General features: G+C 52.9%; 1 protein-coding gene and 1 long non-coding RNA gene across 11 annotated transcripts in view; one reads left to right on the plus strand and one right to left on the minus strand.

Moving 5' to 3' along the window:
- Positions 1 to 7,451, plus strand: part of LOC115287206 — a 9,812-nt gene extending 2,361 nt beyond the window's left edge. For 3 of the 7 annotated variants that reach the window (XR_003906357.1, XR_003906358.1, XR_003906354.1), the window contains exons 2-4: positions 1,232 to 1,413; positions 2,036 to 2,170; positions 7,415 to 7,451. This is a non-coding gene — a long non-coding RNA (uncharacterized LOC115287206). Of the gene's footprint in view, positions 1 to 1,231; positions 1,414 to 2,035; positions 2,171 to 2,395; positions 2,452 to 6,273; positions 6,600 to 7,414 lie in introns of those variants that run through there. The other 4 variants (XR_003906355.1, XR_003906353.1, XR_003906356.1 and 1 more) reach the window with 4 other exon arrangements.
- LOC115287128 (zinc finger protein 14-like) overlaps positions 1 to 20,139 on the minus strand; it is a 119,907-nt gene that overhangs the window by 41,687 nt on the left and 58,081 nt on the right. The gene's annotated exons all lie outside the window — the stretch shown is intronic.

The following is a 20,139-nucleotide window of genomic DNA, read 5'->3' on the forward strand; positions in this document are numbered from 1 at the left end:
GGCTCGGGGCGCCGGCCTCTCGGGACCCCGGCGGGTGCCCTTGGCACGAGTTAGTGGGCCTCGCAGGGCAGGCGGGGTCTGTGCTGGTGGCGGAGAGCCGGCGGGAGGGGCGGGACGTGGCCCAGAGCAGGGCGTGCTCCGCGCGGGGCTGAGTGTCCCGAACTTGGGGAGAAGCGTGGGTGCCACCGATAGAGCTTTGCAGCTTCACGTTTTCCTGAGGCGACTCCTAGAGCTATCTCAAAGTGTGTAATTGTTTAAGGAAAAAAAAATCAGTGACATTAAAGCGCAGTTACGGATATTTTTTCAGAGTGGGGTTTTGTATTGCAGAGGGTGAGATTGGACACAACTCTGAATATAGCCTGGCGATTGGTAATTCATAGCCGAGGAGCAGAGGCGGGGGTCAGTGGGTAGAGAATAAATAAGGGGAGATATGAGGGATGAAGGGGATTGTGACGACAATGGCTAATAGGTTTCTTGCTGAAGATCGTCCAGGCAATCCTACATCAGCTGCGGGTTAGCCAAGGATGCGGGATCCGGTCAGATGCTACGGGCAGCCTGCCCCAAAATGTACCACAATGACATGTTGATAATTTTAAGTAAAAATCACTTTTTTATGTTTATTTATTTTGAGAGAGAGAGTACGAGCAGGGGAGGGGCAGAGAGAGTGGAGAGAGAGAAAGGACACTGTCAGCGCAGAGCCTCATGCCGGCTCAAGCTCATGAGCCGCGAGATCATGACCTGATCTGAAATCAAGAGTCTATGCTCAATTGAGTCACCTAAGTGCCCTTTAAATAGGAATTACTTAAGAGACAGCCTATGCTAGGACATTCAGACCCTCCTCTTTCTCCCTGAAGGCAGGAATTAAATCTGGTATGTGAAAGGTATCATCGCTGTGCTGATGAGAGAAAAACTTTCTAAAGGACTAATATACAAAGGAAACCATTTTAGATTTCTTTCTAGGTCAGCATAACAGTATATAAAGTTTGTTCAAAGCCCAAACCTGATTCTGCCACACATGACCGGTGCATCTGCTTTGGGAACGAGAGGCCTGAAGCCTAAAGGAAAACCTTCTTGTACTTGAGATACCAATCACTCCCTGCCTTCCATCACGATAAAACTTGTGAATGCTGCCTATGTGTTCACTGATAATCTTTTGAGCTTCTATAAGATGTAAAACGTGCATATACCTGTAAAAACTGTTCATTCAATGGACCCTTTCTTCTCCGTGAAGAGTGTGCTTCCTGGGTCGCTGTCCTGACTTGGGATGGGATGAAACTCTTTCCTCTAGAGATTCTCGACGGTGGGTTCACTTTGCATCCACCCTCCTTGTTGCAGTCGGCGGGGCTCGGTGCTCGATTCCGGCCCAGGCCTCTTGGGCCCCTCTAACTTCTCTGCACCTCCTGGGCTTCTCAGGTGAGTTCTGATATCCCAACCTCCTCAATTTAGGTTGAGGGGCCCGACTTTTTTTTTTTACAGCTGTTGAAGGTTACCGGTAGTGTTCTTTAGGTGGGAATAACCTAGAGAGGTTGGAGTCGCTGGGTTGGTTGTTTTAATTTCGCATTACACTAATTGATATAAGGCTTGAGTGAGTATTCTGGCTAGAAATAAGAGTGACTGAATCATTCAGCTCAGAAGAGAAAGGATACTTGCTTCTTCTGGCCAAATGGCACTTTGAGGAGCCCAGCAAAGAGAGACACCTGGGTGACCTTGACTGCTGAAGAAGCCCTGGTCCCCAAAGGGACTGACAGTATCAGATGAAGCCTCAAAAAGCCAGTCAGAGTGCCGAGAGGCTGTGCAGGTGGACACGTTAGGCCAGGGTCACAGGCCTGGAACGGCCCTAGCAGCCTGGGGCCAGTTCCCAGGGTGCTGACTATGCCGGGTCGGGTGGGGCAGGTCAGAGGAGCCAGGACCCAGACCAGGGCAATGTCCAGCCAGGCTGGGGGACTCGTGGGAACTGTTGGGGGACTTATGGCAGCATCTGCACTTTTCCAAGCCTTACCTGCACAGCCGGGCATATTGGTCTGTCTCCCTTCAGGGACACCTGCAGACCTTGGGTTCACCCTGCCAAGTTGGGGCCTGCCCACGGGACCAGGGAGCCAGCCCAAGGTGGAACCTGGGAGCCTCAAGTGTTGGGGAAGCCCGGGAACCTACCGCGTAGCCTGTTTGGAGGGTGAGTGACTGTGACCAGTTGAAGGTTGCCGCCTCAGAAAGATTTTCAGTGGGTGGCCTCCCTCTACCTGGGGGTTGGACAGATGGACATGGGCTGTTAGTGTTGTGGAGGTTTTTCAGTATCAGCCCCCAAGCCTCCCTAACTCATATTTCTGTGTTAGAAAAATGCACACATTTCATCCTAGAATGTATTGCTAAAAATGTGTGGACTGCCTTTTCTGCGCAGGGCTGTGTGGCTGCCAGGGTATTCTTCACTCGGATCCGTGGGAGGCTTGATTCCTGGTAAGCCAGGGACCCCAGTAGCAGCCACTGGGTTCAAGTGCAGACTGCCTCCGAAGACACGCTTTGGTGTAGGAGGGCTCTTTCTGCCCCGCAGGGTGTTGGGGTGGTTCCAGAACAAACGGCACCAGTGGTCTGGAGCGCCTTAACTGTCCCCACTGCCCTCAAGTGGTGGAAGAGATGCTGTGCTGTGCATCCGTGAGCACAAAACCCAGCAATGGGGCACAGGGCTGAGCCCGACCTTCCCAGAGGGGCTCCGCCGAGAGAGATGGTTACAGCCAGGAGGGCTGGCTACACATGCAGAGGCCACTCAGGCCTGAGGGGAATCTTGGACCTGAGATGGGAGACCACAGATAGAGCCCCAGCCCTGGAGCAGGCTTCTGGAGGGCTGACTGGCAGGGCGGCCTTGGGGGCCAGTGATGGGGGCTGAGTGCACATGGCTAGTACATGGCTGCCGCAGGCCCCACATGGCCTGGACCTTAAAGAAGCAGCCATCAACAGAGCCCAGGCCTGGGACCAAGCTCTCAGTGGCCCGTGGCATCTGCAGAATCCAAGCCACATCCTAGACAATTGCATGTATCACCCCTGAGACAGAGCTGGAGGAATCTGGGCTGACTTGACAGGGAAGAGGTGGGATCATGGGCGCCCCTGAAATGTCTGACTGCAAGCCTTAGCTGACATGGACGCGTGGGTCCCCCCTGGAGGCTGAGCGAGAAGAAACTGCACTGCCTTGCCAGCACTCCCCCTGGCCGGGGTATGCTCCCACAGAAGACCCCGGGGGCCTCGATTGCTGGTGAAGCTGGGGTCTCCGTCTGGCGGGCAGACCGGCTATATGGGAACTGACTGCCACCTCTGAAAAATTCTCAGGGGTGGGATCCCGCTGCCCAAGAGGGTGTGGGTGGTTTGGGTGTGGGCAGAGCTCCATAGGCAGACCCGGCTTCCTCAGAACGGGTGAAAGGGTGGCTAGTGCGCACGAGGAGGCGTGCAGGTGCAGGCAGCCAAGGACCGGCAGAGGGCACGTGTGCGGAGCGTGTTGTGGGTGGGCTCTGCTGCCTGGTTCCCAGCTCTGTGCTCCGTAGGTGAGCCTGCTTTTCCCCTCAAAGGTAAAGCTGGAGGGGCATGGACTGCCTTGGCCAGGCAGGGCCTGTAGGGGAGGGTGCCTTCTGCCCCGGAGGGTGTTCAGGCGGTTGGAGAGCCCCTTGAGGCCCCAGAGCCCCCAGGCAGGCTTGTGTGGGGTTGTCTGGGGGACCCACCAAACACAGACCCCTGGAAGCCCTGGGCCCAGCCAAGTGTACAGTCCAAGAGGAGTCTGTCTGGCCGGTTTCAAGCTGCCACATCAGAAAGAGTTTGGGAGAGGACGCTCTCTGGCCCCTGGATGTGCAGGTTGAGGGAAACTGAGCCCAGCGCAGCAGGCCAAGGAGAAATCCGCAGACTTCTGGGCCTCCTTCACAGGCGGGCCTGCTGGCCTTACTGTCCCGCCCGTGTGGGATTTGAAGAGACCGGGCAGGTAGGACCTTTTCTAGGGGTAAGTTTAAGCAGGAGAACTTGCTGCTTTTCTGAGCAACAGTATCTGTTATTTCAGAGTGAAGGGTAAGTTGTGCCCCCAGAGGTCCACCCTAGGACCCCAAGATGTGACCTCATTCAGCAGTAGGACCTTTGCAGATGTAAGTAGGTAATTGCAGTCATTAGGGTGGCCCTGCGTGACTTATGTCCTTGTAGAAAGGGGAAAAGCCATTCAAAGACAGACAGTGATGGAAGAGACACAGCCAAGGGGTACCTGGAGCCCCTAGAAGCCAGAAGAATCAGGAAGGACCCTCTTCTGGAGCCTCAGCACTTTCACAGTTGGGGGTTGCTGTGGGTGGGCCCCAATGGAGGGCAGCGCTGTGGTCCCCAGCGGTTCCATGTCCTTGTACAGGGGTGGTGGAGCCGCTCCCACAGCATTCTGATTCCTAGGAAACTGATTCCTAGGAAACTGTAGGGTGCTACACGTCTACACTTGCTCGACCATCATAGCCTTCCTCCTGGGGCTCCGGTCCACACAGGCTGTCGTTGGGGCCAAGGGGGAGTGGGCTTTCAGCCTCCACACCGGGGCCGGGGGGGCCTCGTAACAGTGCGATGGGAAGTGCATTTCTCACCAGCCATGGGGAGTGAGGGCTGGAAACAGAGAGGGTGCATAGTTCAGCTATAAACAGGAATAGGGTGGACGCATGTGCTCAGTGAGACAACTAGACCTAAAAGGCCACAAAACGCCTGGGACAGGCAGGTCCACAGATGGAAAGCACCCTAGTGGTTCCTGGGAGCTGGGGAATGGGAGGCGGCCACCTAAGGGAAGGATAAGGGGAATTTGGACTATGGCGATGCTTGTACCACTCTGTGACTCTACAAAACAAAACTGAGGTTTATCATTTATTATTTTATTTTTATTTTTTATTATTCAAATCTTTTAAATGTTTTTTATTTATTTTTGAGAGACAGCGCGCACAGGGGAGGGTCAGAGAGAGAGGGAGACAGAATCCAAAGCAGGCTCCAGGCTCTGAGCTAGCTGTCAGCACAGAGCCTGACGCAGGGCTCGAACCCACAAACCATGAGATCATGATCGGAGCTGAAGCCGGACACTTAACTGACTGAGCCGCCCAGGCACTCCTATTTTTTTATTATTTAAAAAAAAAAGTTTTTTTTAAGTTACCTCTACACCCAGCATGGGGCTCGATCTCACAACCCTGAGATCAGGAGTTGCATGCTCCACTGACTCAGCCACACAGGTGCCCCTGAGGTTTATATTTTAAGTTAGTTAGTTGTCTGGTATGTGAATTATATCTCACTAAAGTTGTTATCAGGAGTAAACAGCTAGGGGATTCAGCCCCACATCCAGAATCTGTCACAGAAGCTGTGAATGTGGCAGGACCTGCCCGGGCTGCTGAGGGTCCCTACAGAATCCCTGCAGCATGAAACGCATGGCGCCGGAGCATGTTTAGACCTCAGCCAGCGAGGCCAGATTCTGTGGCCTTGCTGTCCTCCCTTAGAGACAAGGCATCGCCCCCCAGGAGAAGGTGAGGCGGCTGGAACAGCCCTTCTTTCTCGGGTATGTTTCCTCCTTCCCTCCCAGGGCTGGTGGCAGCCGAACTTAGCAGAGCAGCCAAGACCAGATCGCAATGCACAAAATGACCGAGAGGTTTGACCGGGTGTGGTGGGCTCCACGGGGCCTGGGGCCCCCGGGCCTGAGGTCACGGGAGCTTCCTTCTGAGCATCATTGCCCTGTACCCCCAAGTATGGGGGGTTTGCTGTCAGACTTGAGGGTTGAAGCAGCCAAGGCATTAAAATTTCACAGGTGTTGTAATTTTACTTCTGGCACTTTGTTTAGGAAGACTGCTTTTTGAAAAAACAAAGAATAACCTTATATGTTAGAAACTATGTTGTACATGTGGAAAGTATAATCATAAAAGTGTAGTTACGGAGCCATCATCCAGATCAAGAAATAGGGCACAGACAGCCCTGAGGTGCATGCCCTCCTAAGCCCCTGCGTGCCGCGCGCCAACTGCTGGCCGGGCCGTGGAGGTGACGGTGTCGGGGTGCTCGTCGTGTGCCCCACACTGGCGCCCGCAAATAGTGGGGCCCAGCCTGCTTTCATCGGTGCATGTGGGAGGCGCTCGTGCAGTCTGGTTTGTCCTTGTCGGCTCAATACTTCCATGGTGTAGATACAATTTTTAAAATAATTTATGAATTTTAATGTTAAGTAAGTATTTATTTTATTGCTGTGGAATATTCCATCATATGCATGTGATTAGTTCCTGTCTCCATTCTGCTTTTTTTGTTTTTTGTCTTTAGAGAATGAGAGCCTGCAAGCTGGGAGAGAGACAGAGGGAGAGAGAATCCCAAGCAGGCTCCGCACTCACACAGAGCCTGACACGGGGCTTGATCCCACCACCCTGGGATCGTGACCTGAGCCATCACTGAGAGTCAGAGCTCAATGGACTGAGCGCCCCAGGCGCCCCTCCATTCTATTTCTGCTGACATTTAGATGGGTTCCAGATACCGTCTCTGTGGCTAAGAACGTCCATGTGTGTGTCCTAGTGCGTGTGTTCTTATGGTTGTGTATAACTGAAGGTCGGAGTGTGTGCAGGTTTTACTTTAATAGGTAATGCCGAACTGTTTTCTTTTTCTTTTCTTTTTTAAATGTGCATTCTAGATAACAATACTGGTTTCAGGGGTGGAATTCAGTGATTCATCACATAGAACACCCAGTGCTCATCATGAGTGTCCTCCTTTTTTTTTTTTAATTTTTTGACATTTACTCATCTTTGAGAGACAACAAAGAGACAGCATGTAAGTAGGGGAGGGGCAGAGAGCAAGGGAGACGTAGAATCTGAAGCAGCTCCAGGCTCTGAACTGTCAGCACAGAGCCTGACACGGGGCTCAAACTCATGAACTGTGAGGTCATGACCCAAGCCAAAGTCGGACGCTTAACTGACTGAGCCCCCCAGGCGCCCCTCAGGTGTCCTCCTTACTGTCCATAATCTATCTCACCCATCTTCCTCCATCAACCTGCAGTTCGTTCTCTGTGGTTAAGTGTCTCTCGTGGTTTGTTTCCCTCTCTTCTCTTCCCCCTTCCCATATGTTCATCTGCTTTGTTTCTTAAATACCACGTAAGAGCGAAATCATGTGGTACTTGTTTTTCTCTGACTTATTTCACTTAGCATCACACACTCTAGTTCCATCCACGTTGTTGCAAATGGCAAGATTTGGTTCTTACCATTCATCAGTCAGTGAACATTTTGGATCTTTCCATCACTTGGTCATTGTTGAGAATACTGCTGTAAACATCGGGGTACATGTACCCCTTTGAATCTGTGTTTTTGTATCCTTTGGGTAAATACCTAATTGTGCAATTGCCTGACCATAGAGTAGTTCTATTTTTTTTAAATAATTGTGGTAAAATAAACATAACATAGAATGTGCCATTTTACAGACACCTGGTGGCTCAGTCAGTTAGGCGTCCACCTTCGGCTCAGGTTGTGATCTCATGCTTCATAAGTTCGAGCCCTGCATCAGACTCTATGCTGATAACTCGGAGCCTGGAGCCTGCTTCGGATTCTGTGTCTCCCTCTCTCCCTGACCCTCCTCCACTCACACTCTGCCTCTCGCTCTCTCTCTCTCTCTCTCTCTCTCTCTCTCAAAAAAATAAATAAACAATAAAAAATTACCAAAAAAATACAGTGCCATTTTAATCATTTTTAAACATACTATTCAGTGGCATGAACCACATTCACACAGTTATGCAACCACCACCATCATAATCTCCAGAACTTGTTTCCATTTTGTAAAACTGAAACTCCATCCCCATTAAACACTTTCTCCTCATCTCCAGCCACTGGCACCCACCGTCCTGCCTCGAGGGACCTCCCACGAACAGAGCCCTACGGTATTTGTCTTTTGGTGGCTGCCTTCCTTCATTCATCATCATGTCCTCAGGGCTCATCCATGTCCTAGCAGGTGTCAGAATGTCCTTTCTTTTCAGTGCTGAGTACTCTTGCATTGTCTGCATGGACCACAGTGTGCTCATCCACTCACCTACTGATGGGCAAATGTAATATCTACATTAATTTTTTATACCTTAATATATTTGTTAAGTAGCTTCAGAAAGTCCTGTGAATCATTAACTTTTGTCTTTTTCTTTTTTAATTAAAAAAAATTTTTTTAATGTTTGTTTTGGAGACAGAAGGAGACACGAGTCCGAAGCAGGCTCCAGGTTCTGAGCTGTCAGCACAGAGCCCGATGTGGGGCTCGAACCCACAAACTAAGAGATCATGACCTGAGCCAAAGTCAGACGCATAACTGACTGAGCCACCCTGGCACTCCTTAACTTGTTATTTTGAAAATCATCAAACATAGGAAAAAGTAGAATTCAAAAACTTCACCTGCAATCAATGCTTTGCCGTATTCACTTAATTCTTTGCACGCGCATGTGTGCATGTGCTCGTGTCGGCACGTGTGTCTACTGGAACCGCGTGCACGGTGGCTGCAGACTGCACTGGGCCCTCCTGCATCGCCGTGAACGCTCCTGTGTGACCGTGTCACAGGCATCGCTCTCGGGCACTTAAAGTGGCCAGAGATGACATCCGGAGAGGAGTCTGTGCAGGTGGCCATGCCTGTCTCAGGAATGCCTTCACACTTTCTTTATGTCCCACTCAGAGTCCAACCAAGGACCCATGTTACATGTAGCTGTCCTGTGCCCGGATTCCCTTTCAGCCACAGGCTTGGCCGTTTGGAGACCCCAGGCCTGTTGTACGGAGGACACCCCTTCCGTGCTGCTGGTCTCCATGTCCCCAAACTTAGTTCCTTCCTTGGGGTCACTCAGCGTGGCCCTGACTTGGACTGGACCTCTTTCTCCAGACAGCCCTCATCACCAGGTCAGGGTCCTGCGCAGCCTCCCCCAACCTTAGAGTCGGCACCGGGGGCTTTGCCCCCATCTCATGGAAGATGCTGTACTCTCAAGGATCAGGAACCTGGAAATGTCTGTTTGGACGTGTCCTGGGGTGCAAGGCCCACAGCAGGCAAGGTGACATGCATGGCCACGATAGTAGCCTTGTGGAGGTGAGCGTGACAGGTTCAAACACTTCCAGGTTCTCTGCTCAGAGCAGCTTCTGTGTCATAACCTCTTCACGTCCTTGCTTTCAAAGAGGACACACTGCATGTCCTGAGTGTTAGCCGTGTGTACACAGTGGCCAAGCGCTGCAGAAGCAGTCCGTCACCACCTGTCCCAAGAACACTGATGTGAAGGTGGATGTGAGCCCCTGGCTGTCCCAAGTAACCCCGCCCCCACAGGCCCCGCCCTCCCCGGGGTGGACGGACACCAGCCCCCTGCTCCCCGCCCCTGGCTGGGCCGGCCCGGGCGGTCCCCTCTGGGTGCCCAGGGTCTGCGGCAGGCGGGGACAGCAGGTGGGCAGCAGGTCACAGCCCCCTCTCCTCTGTCGCTGCAAGAGCCCGGGCTGTGCTACTACAAGTTTCTGGTGTCCCCTGGATCCTGACCATTTGGTGGCCAGAGATATCAGTAACGCTTGTGTCACATTTTGAAATGCTTAAAAATTGGATGATTCCGTGTAGTTTCCTGGCGAGGGTGTGGGTCGATTGAACCTCCGTGTTCCGTCCTTCCCGGCACAGTGAGCTCCCTGCTCAGCACAGGGAGCCACCCCGTGGGCCGCGGTCCCGGGAGAGCAGTGCTAGGCTCGCTCACCTGACGCATGCTGCGGACACGGTACGTGCCGAGTCCTCTCTACAGGGGATGAAGCTCTACCTGCCCTGACCCTGTCCTGTCTACACTGGGACGGTGTAGTTCTGACGGTGTTGTGTCTTCACAAGACTCGTAGACCTGATCATGTTCTCTCTATTCAGTACATTCAGACCTGGCCGTGCTACGTGTGCAATGAATACATGTACACCCGTCCAGGGCTGTCTACACTGGGACGTTTAGACGGGTGTGTGTTCTGTCTACAGGGGGCCATGCAGACCAGTGTCCTGTTTACACTGAGCATTTAGTTCTGATTGTGTTCGCTGTGTTGTCTCCCCTGGTACCTTTACGTTTGACCATGTACTCGGTGCACCTGCCTCCAGGTGTCGTGTTGATGATCACGGTTGAAATGATCACAACCAGTAGGGGTTTCTGAAGCGTTTTAAATCCTATGTGGACATGAGTTGGAACAGGGACTGCCTCCAGCACAGCAGTGGGACGTGTCACGGGGCCGGCGAGTCTCTCGGCGTCCGTCAGATTAGCTCCCTAGCATCTCACGAGCCCAAACCGTCTGAACAGTGAAGGTGTAGAGTTCTCCTCACAACGTGCACTGGAAGTTTGGAAACTGAGAACAGACCTTGGAGTTGGCCAGAGACGTCGTTTAAGCTCGGTGTGGGGAGTTGTGCAACCGCCGCCTAGGTCTGCATGTAGTGATCTAAGGTCTGGGGTGCACAGCTGAGACTGCCTTGTCTGGGCGACCTTGCTAAGACCCCGAGCGTGGGCTTCGGTCCTGGCACCTCTGTGAGGTGCGTAGAGGTCCTGGCGCATGGGGGGGGGCTGGGGGGACCGAGTGAGGTGGAGGCCTGGCGCATGGGGGCCGGATGCAGGGCATAGGGGTCTCCGTGCACACGGTGGGGGTCGGTGTGCATGGCAGTGGCCCACAACTGCAGCCCTGCAGAGCTGGGAACTCGCAGGGGTTCGGAGGGCTGCACATCGGGATTAGCAGAGCACATGGGGCACAGTGTCGGGTGCACACCTGCTCCCTAGACATGCCCTGGGCACCCTGGGTCTGCAGGCTGCCCTAGAGCCACCTGGGTTAGCACTTCGGCTTTGAACTCCCTACAGGGTTCATGTTCCTTTGGGGCCTCCTGCAGACTTTGTGACCACAGGTGCAGTGGACATCTTGGGGTCTCCCTGCATCAGTATGGGTGAGTGCTCCAGAAGCAAGGTGAATGTGCACATGTGACCCTTTGTCAACAAAGATGAGTGATCCTAGGTGCAGTGTCTGGGAGATGTGGGGTCACCCTGGTAAGTGTGGATGTGTGACCTCCCCGGCTCCGGGTCAGGGAGATTTGGGGGTCCTCCTGCGTCAGGATGCAGAGTCTAAGACATTTGCAAGGCCCTGTGTGACACTATGGATGAGTGTCCCCATTTGCGATGTGTATGAGAGGTTGGGTCACCCTAGTAAGTGTGGACCTGTGACCACCCCAGCCATGATCTGGGCGGTCTGGGAGACCTGTACTGGTGTGGGTGAGTGAAGCCCGGAGCAGCATCAGGGAGATTTGGGGGGTCTCCCTTGTCATTATGGATGATTGGCCCCAACTGAAGCATCTGGGAAGTTGGGGGTCCTTTCATGTCAGTTTAGATGTGTGACCACAGGTACATGTTCTGGTAGAAGTGGGGTCACCCTCCTACCTGTAGATGTGTAATCACTTCAGCTCAGTTTAGCAAGATTTGGGGGTCCACTGTTCTAGCATGAATGAGTGACCTCAGGTGCAGTGTTTAGTAGAGTAGAGGTCACTGTGGTGAGTGTGTAATTGGGACCCCCCACATCGGGGTCTGGGAGATTTGAGGGTCTCCCTGTGTCAGTATGGATGGGTGACCCTAGGTGCAGTGTCCAACAGAGGTGGGGTCACCCTGATGAGTATGAACGTGTGTCCACTTGAGCTTAAGGTGTGCAAATTTGGGGGGCCCACTTTATCAGCATGTTTGAGTGACACCAGGTGCAGAGTCTGGGAGAGGTGGGGTCACCCTGGTGAGTGTGAAGGTGTGACCACCCGTTCTTAGGCTCTGGCAGTTTTGGGGGTCCTCCTGTGTAAGTACTGATGAGTGACACCCCGGTGGGGTGTCTGGCAGACATGCGGGCCCCTCTGTGTCAGTATGGATGAGTGACAGCAGTTACAGGGTCTAGGAAAGGTGAGGTCACTGTGGTGAGGGTGGACCTGTGACCATCCCGAGTCGGAATCTTGGAGAACGGGAGGCCCCCCAAGTCAGTAAATGAGTTATACCAGGTGCAGGATGTGGGAGAAGTCGGGTCACCCTGGTGAGTGTGGACGTGTGACCACATCCACTCATGGTCTGTGAGATTTGGGGGTCCTTTTCTGTCAGTGTGGATAAGTGACTCCGGTTAGCATGTCTGGGAGATTTGAGGGTCCCATGATTTATTCTGGGTACGGGAAATGGCAGAGGTTGGGTCACCCTGGTGAGTGTGAATGTGTGACTACTTCATTTCAGGGTCAGGAGATTTGGGGGCCTCTCTGCCTGTATGAATGAAATGACCTCAGTTGTAGGGCCTAGGAGATGTGGGGGCACCCTTGTGAGTGTGGATGTGTGACCTACACAGCTCGGGGTCCGGAGCTTTGTCAGTCAGCCCCTTTGTCACACGGATCACACGGATGAGTGATCTCAAGCGCAGTGTCTGGGACACCAAGGGTATTTGTGTGTCAGTGTGGATGAGTGACCAGCTTGAAACTCTGGGCGGGGTGGGTCACTCTGGTGTGCGTGGACGTGTTACCACACCCGCTCAAGGTCTGGATTTGGGGGTCCTCCTGTGTCAGTGTGGCTGAGTGACTCCAGGTGAAGGCTCTGGGAGAGGTCAGTCACCCTGGTTAGTGTGGATGTGTGACCACCCCAGCTCTATTCTGGGAGATTTGGATGGCCTCATCCATCAGTATGGATGAGTGACCCAGGTTAAGGATATGGGAGGTTTGGAGGTCCCCTGTGTCAATATGGATGAGGTGCCCCAGGTGCAAGTTTTGGGATTTGGGCCCCCCTTTGTCAGCATGGATGAGTGACCACACATGCAGGTGCTCAGAGGTTTGGAGTTCCCTGTGTCAGTATGTTGTGTGACTTCATATGCAGGGTCGGGGAGAGGTTGGGTCACCCTGGTGAGTGTGGACCTGTTAGGAACCCAACTCAGGGACTGGGAGATTTTGGGGTCACCCTTTGTCAGTATAGATTTTGACAGCCTCCTAGACTCTGGGAGATTTCGGGTTCCCCCTGCCTTGTCATTATGGATGAGTGATGCCAGGTGCAGGTTCTGGGAGAGGTGGGGTCACCCTGGCCAATGAGAACATGTGACCACCACTGCTCAGGGAGATCTTGGGGCTCCCCTTTGTCAGTACGGATGACTGACCCTAGGTGCAGGGTCAGTGAGATTTTGAGGTCCTACTGTGACTGTGTCAGTATCGATGAACAACCCTATCCAGGGTCTGGGAGAGGTGGGGTCACTGTGGGGAGTGTGGATAAGGAATTACCGCATCTCAGTGTCTGAACGATCTGCGGGTCCCCTGTGTCGATATGAAGAGGGACCTGGTTGCCATGTTGGCAAGGTTTGGTGGTCCTGTGTGTCAGTAAGGAGGTGTGAACCCAATTGCAGGGTCTGGAAATTTTGGGAGTCACCCTGTGTCAGAATGGATGAATGACCCCCGGTGCAGAATCTGGGAGAGGTGGGCCACCTGGGTGAGTATGACATGTGGCCACCCCAGCTCCAGCTTAGGAAAGATCGCAGGTCCTGTGAGTAAGTATGGATGAGTGACCCCTGGTGCAGGCACTAGAAGAGGAGTATTCACCCTGGTGAGTGTGGACGTGTGACCACTGGGACTCAAGTTCTGGGAGATTTCAGGTTCCATGTCAGTGTAGGTGGGATGAGCCCAGGTGCAAGGTCTAGGAGGTTTGGACCTCCCCATGTGCAATGTGGCTGAATGTCCCCAGGTCTGGGAGAACTGTGGTCACAGTGGGGAGTGTGCATGTGTGGTCGCACATGATCCCGGCCCTGTTGCTGTCTGAGGTCATTTTCCACCATTTGGTAAGTGCCAGCAGTGGTTTAGTGGAGTGATTTCACAGCTGAGGAGACCCAGAGGTGTGCACAGTGCTGTCCAGATGCCGAGATGTTCTCTCGGCTGTTGGACGATTGATTAAGTGATCTCACTGTGCACACTTGTGACCCGGAAGTGACGTGACACGTGGCCAGCTCTTGTAAGCCCTGGATGCCTTAGCCCATTTTCATCCAGTAGTCATCCTGTGTCTCCGGCTTTGAATGGCTACTCCAAGGGAGGTGCCCTGTGAGCACTGGTGCCCAGCCCTGTGGTCACAGCCATGCACTGCCTGTGGCCATAAAGCTGCTGAAAGCACTGGTGAGTGTGAGCCCCAGGACACCCGCACAGGCAGGCTCACGGCCCAACAGCTGAACAGATGGAGCATCCTCAAATCCAGGGCAGATGCAGGTACTACATGTACTGCTAGGCCTGCGGAGGCATCAGGTGTCAGAAGGGTGGGTGTGGGTGGAAGGACGCACAGGGACACTGCTGGAGGGAGGGACTGTCCGTGAGAAGAGGGGAACCAGGTGTTCAGGGAAGGGCGGGTCCGCCTGAGCTGAGGGGAGCAGATGCAGGCACGAGGAGTCACTGTGACCGGAGCTGAGTGAAGGGGACTTAGGTAATGGAGGCGGGTCCGCCTGAGCCGAGGCGGGCGGATGCAGGCACGACGGCACTGCTGCACGGACGGAGGGCCCACCTGAGAGGAGAAGATGCAGTGACGAGGACATCAGTGTGTGGACTCCTAAGATGAAGGGACGTTATGCGAGTGTGAGGACGTCACGCTGGAGGGACATCGATCTGAGATCAGGGGACAGCAGGCCCGTGTGAAAATAGCACTTTATGGCAATGGGGGGAGGGACGCAGTTATGATGATGATATCACCTCACAGATACATGGTCCACCGGAAATGAAGGGAGGGGACCCGGGTGTGAGGACATCACTGTACGGATAAGGGAGGTCCAGCTGCACTGAGAGGAGGCTTCACAGGGAGGAGGACTCCATCGTAGGGAGGGAGGGTCCGCCTGAGGTGAGGGGAAGAGACGCAGCTCTGAGAACCGCACTCCGTGGAGGGAGGGCCGGCCCGAGGCTAGGGGACGGGGTGGAGGCCCCCCGAGGTGCGGAAGGGCGTGGGGCTCGGACTCCCTGTGAGGTGGCAGGGTTCACCTGAGACTGGGGAAGCGGATCCAGGCGGAGGACATCGCTCTGCTTTTTAAAATTAAGAAAAATATTTTATTTTTGAAAGAGACAGCATGAGCAGGGAGGGACAGACACACACACACACACACACACTCACTCACTCACTCACTCACTCACTCACTCACTCACTCACTCCAAAGCAGGCTCCAGGCTCCGAGCTGTCAGCACAGAGCCCAGTGTAGGCCGTGAACCCATGAACTGTGAGATCATGACCTGAGCCGGACACTTAACCACAGCCACGCGGGCGCCCCAGGACGTCAGTCTCCTAGGGAAGGTCCACCGGAGCTGCGGGGAGAGGACGCAGGCATGAAGACATCACTCTCTGGACGGAGGGCCACCTCAGATGACAGGCAGGGTCTCAGGTATGAGCGCGTCCCTCTAGGAACGGGGGTCCTCCTGACATGAGCAGAGGGGACGCAGCTGTGAGCAGTCACTCTGGAGGGCGAGTCCACCTGAACGGAGTGGAGTGAAGACGGTACGAGGCCATCCCTCAGTGGAGGGAGGCCCACCTGACATGAGCAGAGGGGACAGGTGTAGAAAGTCACCGCGTGGAGGGAGCAGAGGGGAGCGTGGGGACGCAGGCGTGAGAATGCACTTCATGAAGAGAGGGTCCCTCTGAGCCTGGAGCGCCCGCTGCTAGGAGGACACCGCACGACGGAGGGCGTGTTCGCCTGAGACCAGGGGACACCGCTAGGACATCACTCAGCGGTGGGGGGGTGTCCACATGCGGTGAGTGAGGGCATGCAGGGGTGAGGGCCTCGGTTTGTGGAAAAGGGGCCACCTGAACTGAGAGCGGGGAGGCAGTTCTGAGGACGTCACTGTTTGGAGGGACACCGTCTGAGATGAAAGGAGTGGCAGCCGGAATGAGGACACCACAATGGAGCACCCACCTGGGATAAGGAGCGGGGACACAGGAGCGGGGAGTCACTGTGTGCAGGCGGCTTTGGGGAGGGAGGAGAGAAAGGTATGAGGAAGTCACCCTATGGAGGGAGGGCCTGCCTGAGCCGAGGGGAAGAGACGCAGGTGTGAGGACTCCAGATCCTGGAGGGAGGGCCACCTGGGACAAAGGGATGGGGAGTCCCTGGGGGGAGGGAGTGGAGGGGGAGGGCTGCAGGTATGAGGACTTCACTCTGTAGGGGGAGGGCACACTGCGATGACAAAAGGGGAGAGGGGGTGTGAGACATCGCTCTCCGGAGAGAGGGCACATGCGAGATGGGGGGAGGGTACAGAGTTAGGAGGCCATTCCTCTCTGTAGGGTTAGGGTTATGGGTTTGGGTTAAGGTTAGAGTTTAAGGTTAGTGTTAAGGTTAGGGGTTAGGTTATGGGTTAAGAGTAAGGGTTTAGGGTTAGGGGTTAGATGTTATGGGTTAACATTAAGAGTTAGGGTTTAGGGGCGCCTGGGTGGCTCAGTCAGTTGAGCGTCCGACTTCGGCTTGGGTCACGATCTCACGGTTTGTGGGTTCGAGCCATACGTCAGGCTCTGTGCTAACAGCTAGCTCAGAGCCTGGAGCCTACTTCAGGTTCTGTTTCTCCCTCTCTCTCTGACTCTCCCCTGCTTGTGCTCTGTCTCTCAAAAATAAATTAAAAAACATTTAAAAAAAAAAAAAGAGTTTGGGTTAGTGTTAGGGGTTAAGGGTTAGGGTTAGGGGTTTGGGTTAGGGTTAGTGTTAATGTTTACAGGTTATGGTTAGGTTTCAGGGTTATGGTTAGGGGTTAGATGTTAGGGTTAACATTAAGAGTTAGGGTTTGGATTAGTGTTACAGTTTAAGGGTTATGTGTAAGGGGTTAGGAGTTAAGGGTTGAGGTTATGGTTAAGGGTTAGTGTTAGGGTCAGTGTGATAAGTTAGGGATTAGGGGTTTGTGGATAGGGTTAGGGATTATGGGTTAGGGTTACGGATTATGGGTTAGGATTATGGGTTAAGGGTTAGGGTTATGGGTAAGGGATTAGGGTTAGGTTCCTTGTAAGTGCCTTGTGGATTAATCCTGTCAGTGATGAGCCTTTAAACTGTTCTTTTCTCAGACCTAGGAGTTGGGCACCTTTGGAATAAGAGCCTGGGCTGGGTTTAATGTAAGGTCCCTGAAGTGTCAGAACCTGAAACATTAGTTTCTTGACTTTTCTGGAGGGATGAATTGAGGTCATCTGTTAGCGTGCAGAACACGCTTAGGATTTGTGGTCAGGTCACCACAGATTTTCCGTCCCTGGCTTTGGTCTTGTTATTGGATTCCCTACTTCACCTTCATTCTGAGCCTGGAAATGTCATGGCCAAGTCCTGGGTACATGTCTGCATGATTCCACAGCCGTGCTCGGTCCCAAAGTTCTTTTCTCTGTCCTAAGACATGGGTCCCATTTGTTTTAAAATTTTTTTAATGTTTTAATTTTCTTTCTGAGAGCAAGAGAGCACTAGTGGGGCAGGGGCAGAGAGAGAGAGAGAGAGAATGTGAAGCAGGCTCCAGGCTCAGAGCTGTCAGCACAGAGCTCAATCTCATGGACTGTGAGATCATGACCTGAGCCAAAGTCGGACGCTTAACCGACTGAGCCACACAGGTGCCCTGAGTTGCGTTCCCTATGAGAAAGAGCCTGAGCTAAGGTAAAGGATTTAGGCCCCAGGGGTCCCCAGGGGCTGATCCTGGAGAGTGCAGTGGTCTCCCTGGAGGGCTATGGTGAGGGCACACATTAGGGTAAGGGTCAGGTTTAAGTCTTCGGGTTCAAGGCTCGGCCTATGACGTAGGCCAAGTTTAGGTTGGGCCTCAGGACTCCCCTCTGGTGCAGCTCCATACCTGCTTCACATGTCATGCCAGTTTTCCAAGTTCCATGCTGAATAATCCTGCACTGCTATGGGCTCAGATCCATTCTATTCTGACCTAGGAATTGGGCCCCCATAGGGAAAAAGCCTTGGCTAGGGTTTGGGTTGGGTCCCGAGAGGTTTCAGGGGCTGAACCATGATCACCAGTGCAGTGATCTTAATTAAGGCTTAACTAAGGGCATCTGTGAGGGTGCAGTGGCTGGCTGATTGCGTGTTCCAGGCTTGGGTTTGGGGCCCGGATCCACTTCTGAAGCTCCACTCATGCCCGCTACACATCATGGTCAACTTGGGGTTCCTCGCTAAATATTTCAGCACCCTGAATGGGCCCCTAGTCTGTTGTTTTCTCAGACCTAGGGGTGGGCCCCCTTTCAAGCAGAGCCATGGTGAGGGTTAGGTTTGGCAGCCAGGAAGTGCCAGACGCAGAACCACCAACAGTGCGGTTCTCTGGGCTGAGTGGAGGAGGCATGGTCGGCTGTGGGTCAGGCCTAGGGTTTGGATTCAGGAGCCAGAAGATTGTGGGGACCAGAGTCAGGCAAGGTCTCGGGATCCCCTCCGCCAGCACCATCTCGGTCGTGGAACTGTTGTGGCAAAATTCTGGCTTCCACGCTGACATATTCCATGTTGGTCACTGGCCCGAAATCCATTCCTTTCTCAGGCCTCAGTGGTCGGCCCCCTTACGGCCAGGATCCAGGCTAGGGTGAGGCTTAGGTTCCTGGAGGTGCCAGGGGCAGAGTCCCTGGCAGTGCAGTGATCTCCCTGGAGGGCTGGACGGAGGGCACATCGTAGGCTGCGATTCAGGCTTACAGTTTGGGTTCTTGAGTCAGAAGATCGTGTGGGAGAGAGTTAGGTTGAGGCTCAGAATTCCCTCCTGCAGCTCTATCCTGACCGTGGAAATGTCAGAGCGATTCTGGCATTCACGTTGAAAAACTCACTGCTTTCTAGCCCCAAATCCATGGTTTCCTCAGACCTCAATGGTGGGCCGCCTTAAGACCAGAGACCTGGGGAGGGTTAGGGTTAGGTCCCAGGAGGTGCCATGGGCTGAACCTGCAACAACTCAGTGGTCTCCCCGGAGGGCTGTGTTGAGGGTGCATGTTAGGGTGCCAGTCAGGGTGTCTTTAGGGTCAAGTGCCAGCCTATGGAGTGGGCCAGGCTTATGTCTGGCCTCATCATCCCCTTTGTGTGCTTCATCCCTCCTTTGGAAGAGGCAGGGCAATTTTCCATGGTCCGTGCTGAATGGTCCTGCACCTGTTAGAGGCTCCCATGGACATTTGGGTTCTTTCCTGCCCTGGTGAATAGATAAAGAATATGTGGTAGATATGTAAAATGGAATACTACTCAGCAATCTAAAAGAATAAAATCTTGCCATTTGGAAAACATAGATGAAGCCAGAATGTATTATGCTAAGGAAAATAAGTCATTCAGAGAAAGATAAATATAAGATTTCACACAAATATGGAATTTAAGAAACAAAACAGATAAACATAGGAGGACGGCAGGAAAACAAGATAAAAACAGAGAGAGGCAAACCAACATAGACTCTAAAATATGGAGAGTTGCTGGAGTGGAGGTGGGTGGAGGGATGGGCTAAGTGGTTGGTGGGCATAGAGAGGGCACCTGCTGGGATGAGCAGTGGTTGTTACTATGTAAGAGATTAAATCACTGGATTCTACTCCTGAAGCCAAGACTACACTGTATGTCAACAACTTGAATTTAATTTTTTTAAGTTTTTTTTTAAATTTTTGAGAGCTACACAGTATGAGCAGGAGAGGGTGAGAGAGGAAGACAGAATCTGAAGCAGGCTCCAGGCTCTGAGCTGTCAGCACAGAGCCTGATGCAGGGCTGAACCCAGAAACATGAGATCATGACCTAAAGCTGAAGTCAGACGATTAAGCAACTGCACCACCCAGGGGCCCATTAACTTCTTAAAATATATATTTTAAGAAAGGTCACGTAAAAGAAATTTATTATACAAACTGGCTAAACAGAATTTTGACTGTCTATACAAAAATTAAATAGGGGCACTTGGCTGGCCCAAGTCAGTTATGCTTCTAATTCTTGATTTCAGCTCAAGTCACAATGTCCCCTTCATGGGATTGAGCCTCAATTCGGGATTCTCTCTATCCCCCTCTCTCTTTGCCTGTCCCCTGTTCATGAAAGCACTTTCACACACAAAAATAAATACAGGTAAAAATATAAAATAAAAGTCACTATCTTAACACATGCACACTGAAACAGTGGAAAATTATGTTCCAAAGAGTATTTTCACCATAAAGAGCAGATCACTGTTGGCGCCTCATAACCTGAGTATGACACAATAAACGTGGAAGATAAAAAACAAACTCTCGATTTGGGTTTCTATCCTCCTATC

This window comes from Suricata suricatta, chromosome 1, assembly GCF_006229205.1.
Source record: "Suricata suricatta isolate VVHF042 chromosome 1, meerkat_22Aug2017_6uvM2_HiC, whole genome shotgun sequence".
Classification (NCBI taxonomy): Eukaryota; Metazoa; Chordata; class Mammalia; order Carnivora; family Herpestidae; genus Suricata; species Suricata suricatta.